This window comes from Ailuropoda melanoleuca, chromosome 16, assembly GCF_002007445.2.
Source record: "Ailuropoda melanoleuca isolate Jingjing chromosome 16, ASM200744v2, whole genome shotgun sequence".
In the NCBI taxonomy this organism is placed as follows: Eukaryota; Metazoa; Chordata; class Mammalia; order Carnivora; family Ursidae; genus Ailuropoda; species Ailuropoda melanoleuca.
In genome coordinates this window covers 27,463,453-27,473,692 of record NC_048233.1, presented here as the reverse complement: position 1 = coordinate 27,473,692, position 10,240 = coordinate 27,463,453, and the positions used below count along the sequence as shown (strand labels likewise).

The 10,240-nt window shown below is 39.1% G+C and overlaps 1 long non-coding RNA gene across 1 annotated transcript in view; it reads right to left on the bottom strand.

The window, feature by feature from the left end:
- Positions 1–10,240, bottom strand: part of LOC117796647 — a 38,827-nt gene that overhangs the window by 27,797 nt on the left and 790 nt on the right. The gene's annotated exons all lie outside the window — the stretch shown is intronic.

Sequence of the window (10,240 nt, the reverse complement as noted above, 5' to 3'; positions counted from 1 at the left end):
CCTGTGCGGACACAGCGGCTCCTTGTAAGTCATCTGGCCGCTCTGGCTCCCCGCTGCATGCCAATTAGCCTGCGGGCTGCTCTTCATCGGCAGCTGCGGGAGCCACACGCCTGTTTCAGGGACGTCTCAGCAACAGCAACCACACGCCGGACAAACAACAGGCAGCGGACGCCCCGTGCGCGCCCCACACCTGGACCTCAGACGTCCTTGGCAACACCCGCCTGAACCCTTAGAAGATTATTTTCCGATTAAGAAATACTAAATGTAAATATTTTACACATTAAGGAAGGTACTAGTTTTATGCCATGATGGAGAAGAGAGATTATAAAGGATTTATTAAGGAAAAACAAGTTTCTGTGAGTTGCAAAGGCTGCATTATCACCATGCTCTGCTTTTCTCTCCACCTTACTGAAACTGCTCTGCATTACCTTTCACGTTCCAATACCAAAAATTTAAGTGCGTTGCCCTAGGATCTTAGTGTCATCGTTTAACTCAAGCTGTGAACCGCAAGTGGCACTATACTTCTAACATTGCTATACATGAAGTGAAGAGGATCAAAGAGTCGGATCAGACATGGGAGCTATCCAGGGACTTGGGACCCGGAGGCGGGACTTCCCTGAGCTGCAGGAATTATGTGTGAGCTCTGGCAAAAACGCTCTCAGCGCCACTTTACACAGCAGCCCTGTTTCAGCCACCGCAGGTCTGGAAGGCTTTCCATGGGAGCTCACTCCTCTCCAACAGGACATGGACTGCCCCTCAGACAAATCTACGTAAAAGAGAACCCCCTCATTAACCAGCCCACTTGTTTCAGACTGTTCATCTTACGTCAGATGGAACCAGTGCTATTGTGGGGGGTGGAAGCTGCTTTTATACGAAGAACCTCATTTCGACATTCAGGTATTCAGACAGGCTAACACCTCAAGAAAAAGTCTGACTCCCAACATGTGCCCAGCTAGAATGAGATTATTCCTCTTGCAACCTTATTTCCTCTTGTGAGCCAATGCACCCTCTCCAAGCCCCCAAACCTCAATAGAGACAAAACGAAAAGTCATGCTGGCAGATGCTGAGCAGGATGGAATACCTTCCTGATTCACACAGTCAGGGAGTATGGAGAACCCCTGGAAATGTTCCTCACCCTTGACTAGCTTGATGAAGGGTGCCATCCAGATAGCAGTCTTTTCCTTTTCCCACCCTGCCTCCCTTTAGCCACTTCTCCCACTTTTTAAAGAAAGGAACATTTCTCATATATCCTGAATTGAACAATGACCCCTTACCCTAGAGGGTAAAATCCTCCCAGAATGACAGACAAAAATACAATTCAGAATATTGGTACTATCTGGTCAAAGTGGAATAACTGGGACCAGGTTTATCTTTCAACTGAAACAATCCCCCAAAAGACAAAATACAGTGTTTTCAAGATGCTAGACCTCAGGCCACAGAAGGCATCGATGTCTGAGAGGTGGGAAACAGAACAGATGAGCCCTGTAAGTACTCCAGCTAACTGCCTGAGAGTTTCTAGGCTGTGGAGCAGGGAGTGGAAACTGAGGCACACCCCGAGTTGAGGAGATGGAGCTGAGAGTCCAGGGAGACCAACAGTTCATAGAGCAGAGTGCCAGAGAAGAGGGAGCTGCACACAGAGAGAAGTCTGGAAATCCACAGAGGGCTGCCTGGAGCATCCAGCAGCCTGTGTGGAAACTTCCTAAGGTTTGGGAAAGAACCACCAAAAGAAGTAGCGGGAACAGTGACTGGTCCTCATGCAGGCCTGGGAACTATGTCTGTTTCTGCCAGCCAGACTGGAAAAACTCATAATTCAAGGGGCCTGGGTTAAAGTACTCAGAAAGATCTTATCTTGGTGGAAAGGAAAAATCAGCCTAGAGTAGGCACTGTTCCAGATTTGTCTGACAACTCGTAAACGTAAGACCCAAAAGGAGAAAACTATTTCAAGTAACTTAGCTATATAGCAGAACAAAGCTCAAGAAAAGCAACAGAAATACAAAAATTTCCATCAAACAACAAGGTAACATTCATAATGCCTGGCATCCAATCAAGATTACCAGATATGCAAAGAGGCAAGAAAACACAGTTCATCAGGAGACTAATCAATGGAAACCAGCCCAGAAGTGACCCAGCTATTAGAATTAACAGAAGAGGATATATTAAAACACTTGTACCTATCAAAAGTTGTACAAGCATCTTCCTAGCAACTTTATTCATAATAGCTAAGACTGAAAGCAGTCCAGATGTCCATCAACAGGAATACAGATCAACAGACAACTTAGTAATAAAAAAGAATGGTTCTCTAAGAGATGCAACAATTTTAATGAATCTCAAAACAATTTTGCTGAGTGAAAAAAGCCAAACATAAAAAACTATGCATCCTGTGATGATTCCACTTACTTGAACTTCTCTAATAAGTAACATTAATCTATGGTGATAGAAGTTAGATCATGGATGGGATCTTCTGGAATGGAAGGAGGGTCCACTGAGAAAGAAGACAGGCCACTTTTAGGGTTAAAATATTTTCTATACTGATAGTAATGTGAGTAATAGAGGGGTATGCATTGTAAAAATAGATCAAACTATACAAATTGCGCATTTCATGCAATAAAAATTCTTGTTAAAATTTTAACAGTCCAATAGAAAAATGGGCACTACATGTTTAATAGCAAGTGAAGTGGCCAATAATAAACATATAAAAATATTTTTAGTATTATTAGAAGTCAGGAAAAAAATAAAGCCACAGTGAGACACCAGTTTGCACTCACCAAACTGGTGATACTTTAAATTATGACAGTAGTTGACACCATTTGTACATATCTCTGCTGATACAATATATATTGGTACAGGCACTTTGGGAAATATTTTGGTTTGCCAAGTAATGTTGAAGAAACGCAGTCCTTGGGCCCTGAAATGCCACTTCTAGGAATATTTCTGAAAAAAGTCTTGAGCATCCAATATGTTAGATCTTGTTACTGACAGCACTCTCTGTGATAGCAAAGACTCAGGAAACCAAAATGTTTAGTACTAGAGTTATAGATAAAAGTGGTATAGCCATACATTTGTTGTATACATTCATATAGAAGTGTACTTTAATGAATTTTGGCTAGACGAATCACATAACTACATGGGGGATGCTGTTGATGAGAAAAGCAAGTCTCCAAAGAAGACTTACAGTATGGTTCCTTCTATAAATATTTTAAAAATGCAAAAATAAACTACAGTTGACCCTTGAACAATGCAAGGATTAGGGGCACTGACCTGTGCAGTCAAAAATGCTCATATGACTTTTGACTCCTCCAAAACTTAATAATTAATACCCTATTGTTGACCAGGAACCTTAGCAATAACATAAGCAGGTGATTAGTGCATATTTTATATGTTTATATATATGTATTATATATTGTGTTCTTACAATAAAGCTAGAAAAAAGAAAATGTTATTAAGAAAATCATAAGGTAAAATACATTTATCATACTGTACTGTATTTGTTCAAAAAATCCTCATCTGAGTGGACCTGTACAGCTCAAGTATATGTTGTTCAAGCGTTAACAAGTGTTGTTTAGGGGTACAGAGACATGGAAAAACCGTAAAGACAAGAAAGAGAATAATTAATTCTAAACCACGGAGTTTGAGAAGGGGAATAAGCAATGGGGAGGGGCACATAATACAAAAATGTTTATTATATTGTTGTTTTACTAAGTTCTTCTAAATATATATTTACATATGTTCTACTAAAATTCTTTCTTGTCCACCTAGGATCTCACACAAAATTTAAAATACCATGAACAAGAAGAATGAAGAAGGGTAAACCAAAGAATGAGAGAAAATTAAAGATGTCATTTTTTATTATCAAATGACAACCTAAAAATCTTTATAAAACTCAGTTGTAAATCTGCCAAGTTCTTAATGTGAACATTTCTCATTTACAATTACAAGATCACCATGCAATAAAGGCAGAACGGAGAGACTGAGTGAATAATGTTATTTATAAAACAATGCATCCAATAAATGTCAAGATACTATAAAAAGTATTATTTGCTCCCAGCTCATAATTAATTGAATGCCCTGTGGAGGCAAGATGCTCTGGCATAAAGGTTTTTGTCATTTCTATAAGGATATTCGCTTGCTTTGCTGTTTCACAAGAGCCGATTATGTGCAAGTAGAACTCATCTCCTTTGTATGTTTCAGAGTCATCAGAAGTGGTGGGTAGTGGCAGTGGTGGAAACAACATATAAGATCTTGGTTTTTCAAAAATATACTTAAGGTTTTTCAGTACAATTTTTTTTTCTTAAAGGTTTTATTTATTTATTTGACAGAGAGTGAGAGAAAGACACAGAGAGAGAGCACAAGCAGGGGGAGCAGCAGAGGGAGAGGGAGAACAGGCTCCCCACCCAGCAGGAAGCCTGACATGAGGCTCGATCCCAGGACTCTAGGATCATGACCCGAGCTGAAGGCAGACACTCAACTGACTGAGACACGCAGGCACCCCTTTTAGTGCAATTTTGAGTCTACAGCAAAATTGAGTGGAAGGAACCGAGATTTCCCATAGAACCTCTACCCCACACGTGCACAGCCTCCCCCTTTATCAACACCCCCCACCAGAGTGGTACATTTGTTGCAATTGATGAACCTACACTGACACTTCATTATCATTCAGCATCCATACTTTAAAAGGTCTCATTTGAAGAAACATAGAGGTCAAACTCAAATTTTTTTTTTCCTTTCCCTGGAAATATGAATGTACCCTCAGTGCAGGCATGTGTAGAAACATGCAAGTGATGTCTGGAGGAAGTGCATCTGAATCAGAACAACAGGATGGCTAGAGAGAGAGATGGATTCCATTCAGACTTCTTCAACTTTTTGCAAGGCCAATGAAATCTTCATAGACAGACCTATCCAGACCTAGGATTCAGTGGCAAGACTAAGTTACCAAGTATTGGCCCAAAAGGAAGAGAAAAACCATACGTCCAATAAACACAGTGCGGTCTCAGCCCCACAAACCTGGGAGAGCTGCTGCTAGCACTCTGGGGCTGCCAGGCTAGAGGTAGGTAGAATATTGCAAGTGAGGCTTGGGAGGAAAAGCAGCCTGTCTTGTGAAATCATGCCAGTTTTCTGGGGTAAGTCATCAACATAATCTATAAAGTAAATGAATCTGCAAGGTGTTTTTTAAGTCAGCAAGATTTGGGGTGCCTGGGTGGCTCAGTTGGTTAAGTGTCCAACTCTTGGTTTCAGCTTAGGTCATGATCTCAGGGTCATGATCTCAGGGTCATGAGATCGAGCCTCAGGTTAGGCTCTGTGCTCAGTGGGGAGTCTTTTGGAGATTCTCTCCCTCTGCCACTACCCCCACTTGTGTGCTCTGTCTCTGTCTCTTTCTCTAAAATAATAAATCTTTTTAAAAAAAGTCAGCAAGTTCTTACTTTACAAATGCTCAGCCTTTGTTACCTCTATGACAGTTGAAGGAAAATTATGCAAAGTGCAGAATTTCATCTGCTTTTTCTTTATTTCAAATTTTTGGTTAATACATTTGCCTTAAGTTTCAAAGACATTTATAGACAGGACCTCAGACTGCAGAGGGAGAATAGAAAAATGACAAAAAGCTCATTTGCAAAACACTTTCCTCAGTTAATTTAACTACTGTGAGAGTTTCTATCATTATGGTATCTAATTTGGCTGAATTGGATATCAATATAAGAATATTACTTTCTATATTCAACCCAACACCTCCAGTGATGTGTTGACTCAGAGAAAGGAGAACTTCTCGACACTTAACTCTCCATACAACCTTCAACTATGCACATGCCATGAAAACTAGATTGTATAAAAAAGAAGAAACACAGCAGTTTAGTTTTATAGAATTTGGTGGATAGAATGGACTTTGGAAAGCATCCAAAAATGTTGACCCATGCCTACTTTATAGGTGAGAAAAATGAAGATAAGGAGGGCACTTGGGTATTCTATGCAACTGATTAATCACTAAATTCTACCTCTGAAACTAAAAAAAAATAAAATAGTGTATCATATCTGACCCAAAGTCATGCAGGAAGCCAGGATCGTGGTAAACTGAGTAGAAGGCATTCACTTTTTTCTCTACCCTGTGCTGCTTCTCTTCGTCTCTAGCACAACTCAGAAATATTTATTTCCTATGTCACTTGCTCTCAAAAGAACAAGTCAAATCAGCGCTTTGACAATGTTTAGATATTTCAGAAACAGAAATGAGGAACACTGGTGCATGCTTTAATTTCAAGAGAGTCTATTCTTTTAGTCCTCAACCATGGTCACACCTGTATTATCTGCTTAAACAAAGACTCAGCTCTCTGCAGTGTTTGCCTGTCCTCTAGAGCTGTAAGTGGCATGATTTACTGAAGTATCATGGGATAGAAGCAATCTTCCTTGGGGAAAAGTACATAATACCTCATTGACTTTACTGAAAACCAAAATTACTGTTATCAAGGCAAATAACCAAACTTTTCAAGCAAAAATGTTTATCCATCATAATGTTAGTATAGTTTATAATTCCTTTCACAGTCAGACATGAGAAAAGGAAAGTCAATGCAAAGTACAAAAAACAAAAATCTATGAAAAAGACATAACTGTCAGATACGTAACACTCAACTGGTCAATAACTGAAACATTGGCTGTTCGTTAGGTACAAAGTGTAATTGCAGCTCTTAATATAAGATACAAACATTAATCGTTTCCTCTTTCCAACTAAGACTGGAGGTATATGTGTGTGTGTGTGTGTGTGTGTGTGTGTGTGTGAGTGAGTGAGAGAGAGAGAGAGATATGAATTGTCTCCATTCTTTCTCCATTCCTTCAAAATCCATGCTTATGTTCCCTTTAAACACTTCACCAATACATATGAAGATTAACTCTTTAAGAAAACATCACACCTACTCAGGCCAGAGGTTGAGAATTCCATATGGTGACCGTTCAGTGAATGGAAGAGCCCAAAAGACAAGGTCTGGAATACTCTGCCAAGGGCTATTTATGATAGTAACTAAATTGCATGCCGGGTGGGAAATTTTTACGTACTGATAGTTTTCACTTTCTACATATATGCCCCTGGGCATCTGGTTGCAAAGCAGATTAATCTATATTAGCAGTTCTCAAGCTTTCTGCTCTCAGTCTCCTGTAGGCTCTTAAAAATTATTGAGAATCTAAGGAGCATTAATTTTTGTGTCTCATATGTCAATATTTGTAATATTAGAAATTTAAACAAGGAAATTAAAATATTTATTAATTCATTTAAAAGTAGCAATAATACACCCCTTTTCCAATACATACTTATACAGATATGTAGTTGGGAAAGGGAGGAGTATTTTATTGACTCTTCAAGATAATTGTGGGTATTCTTCTTTGATATACCAAGACTGGAAAAGTGGTCATTTCTTAAAGGTCAGTTGCAATTTGAACTCTGAAACTTCATCAAATGAACTATCAGTGTCCTGTTACATTGAAATATTTGCTCTATTTTATACTTTCAATAGATCTGTTATCAATGCATGATTTTGTTACATCATGCATTGGTCATTTGTAAATTATTGGTTTACTGGGTTATGCAAATACTCGAAATGATGACCCATTTCATTATATGATATCAGCAATCGTATTCATTAATATGCAATCTATATCATCAGAAAAGATGTATGTATCAGGAAGCTCACAGTGCAGATATAAATTTTCCAAAATTCTGATTTTCATTTGAAAGCAATTTTTACGGTGGGCAACAAATACCATTTTGTTATTTTCCTTGAAGTGATGGCTCACTTAATTTTCAAGAAAATGTCTTCTAAATACTCAGATCTATAAAACAGTTGTCTGTCATTCTTTTAAGTAAAAAAAAGATATTCCCCCCAAAAGCAGCTAGTTTAGTTGTAACCCAAGAGATCACACAAGTGCTTTTCTTTAAGAGAACCGTCTTACTTTGCTATGCAGTAGAAATGCTTCATGTGGACATCCCATTCCATCACAGAAAACGTTAAGAGGAAATTTACTTAAGGGATGAAGATTTAATAAAAGCACTAATTTTTACTGCTTCATCAGGGGCAGAAAGTACCTGGCAGTGAAGAAATCTAATGACTAGTAGGTCAGTTTGGTGCCGTTGCCTTGATCTGCCTTGATTTGGGTGCCAGCAGTTTTAAGCACCATCACCTTTGCACAATCAGTTGCAAATGTCAACATAGTAAAAGTGCACATAACATCTTAGCATTACAGTGAAAATAGCTTTGACCTGGTAAACACACTGAAAAGATCTTGGGCCCCCGCGGGCATCTGATGGGCCACATTTTGAGAATCTCTGGTATATTCTGAGAAAAGAAAGACCTTATCGTCCACCATCTGACATTGACTTCATGGGATGAAGACAGTCTCAACCAACATTAAGCAAAATGATCTAGGGACATCAGCAGCTAGGCACCCTACCCACAGCTATCCAGGTATTAAAATTTTGCCTTCTTAGCATGTGATTTATTTGGAAGAAAATTTTAGCGCTAAGTTCTGGAAGAAGCCAAGAAGCATTTTATTGTAATGATCCATTTTAGTGTTGAACTCAGTTCAACCATCAAAGCAGTTTTTAGTAAGCTTGCAGGTGAACACTTCAAGGTAATTTCTCTTTTACTATATGCTCTGTGGTCTGGCTTAGAAAAAAATAACAAAACCCACTAATGGTTAGAAAACACTAATAATGATTTTAAAAACAAAAACCAAAAAAACTTCTCTCAAGCTTTTTAGCTTCAAAAAGGATTACTCTTCTGGTAATCTATATATGTCTACGAAGCCACTATAAAGGAAACTGAGAATCCAGGTTGGATAAATTAATTAACCTAAGGAACATTGAAGTCAGGAGAACTCTGTAGGACAAAACGCTGTTCCCTGATGGCATTCCCTGAAGGAACAGAGACGATAATTAAGGAGCCTAGCATCACCAGACTAATGCAAACATTTTTTTAAAGTTTTACGGCAGTCCCCACCATTTCTGTCTCACCTATCACAAAATAAAGCCATTTGGCCACCCTTCCCTGTAAAATATTTCATTACTCACTTCCCTCTGACAGCGTTTTAACACACCGAGTATGCTCCAGTGACACCAAAGGCTACGAAGTGATAACAGAAGCTCTTTTCACTTCACTATATCTAAAATATATTTTATAAATGATGTAAAAGCTTTGGGGACCTATGGAACTGAAAATCAGAAAAGGCATGAAGAAATTGGAAATGTATTCAGATGATAAGATCCTTAGTGTAATAATATATAAAATTGCCTTAATCATAAATGGTTTTGCAATAACTACGATAGTTGGTTTAGTACCAAACACTGCTTAGAAGTTACTGTTCTCTCAGGTCACAGCATCTTCAGTTTCCTGACTCCAGGGAGTGAAGCTGCAATGGTCTTACTGTAGACATTATCAGCAGAAAAACAAAGTATTTCTACCACTGAAGAAGAGGAAGAATTCAGTAACAATCTGTGGTCTAGCACATTACCACACAAAGAAAATTCATGAAGGGCTTTTATAATAAAATATTAAATGACATCCACTTTCATGAAGTGTGGTCTGAGTTAAAAGTATGAGCAAGCTGAGCAAGGAGCCCAATGCGGGTCTCCATCCAACAACCCCGAGATCATGACCTGAGCTGAAAGCAAGAGTAGGACACTCAACCAACTGAGCCACCCAGGTGCCCCTTGATCAGAATATTTAAAATGATGAGAACCATAGGCGAAGGGAGGGAAAACAGAATGGAAAGTCATCAGAGAGGGAGAAAACCCATGAGAGACTCAACTATAGGAAACAAACTGAGGGTTGCTGGAGGGGAGGTGAGTGGGAGCATGGAGTAATTGGGTGATGGGCATTAAGGAGGGCACGTGATGTGATACACTGAGTGTTATACGCAACTGATAATTTATTGAACACTACACCTGAAACTAATGATGTACTCTCAGTTGGCTAATTGAATTTAAATTAAAAAAATAATAAAAATAAAATAATGGGATTGTGGCAGTTTTAAAACATGGTTGTAAATTCTTTGATGCACCTTCCATTGAGAGGTAGGGGTCTCTGTCTCTTTCCCTTGAGGTTCAGTGAGCTTAAAGCTGCTTCATCCAATGCACTACAGCCGAGGTGATGCTACAGGGTTTCTGAGACTGCAGTTTCCACTCTGTTCACTGGGAACATTGGTTTTTGGAGCCTTAAGGCACCAAGAGAGAAGTGCAGCTATCCTGTAATGCTACTCCAGGGAGAGCACA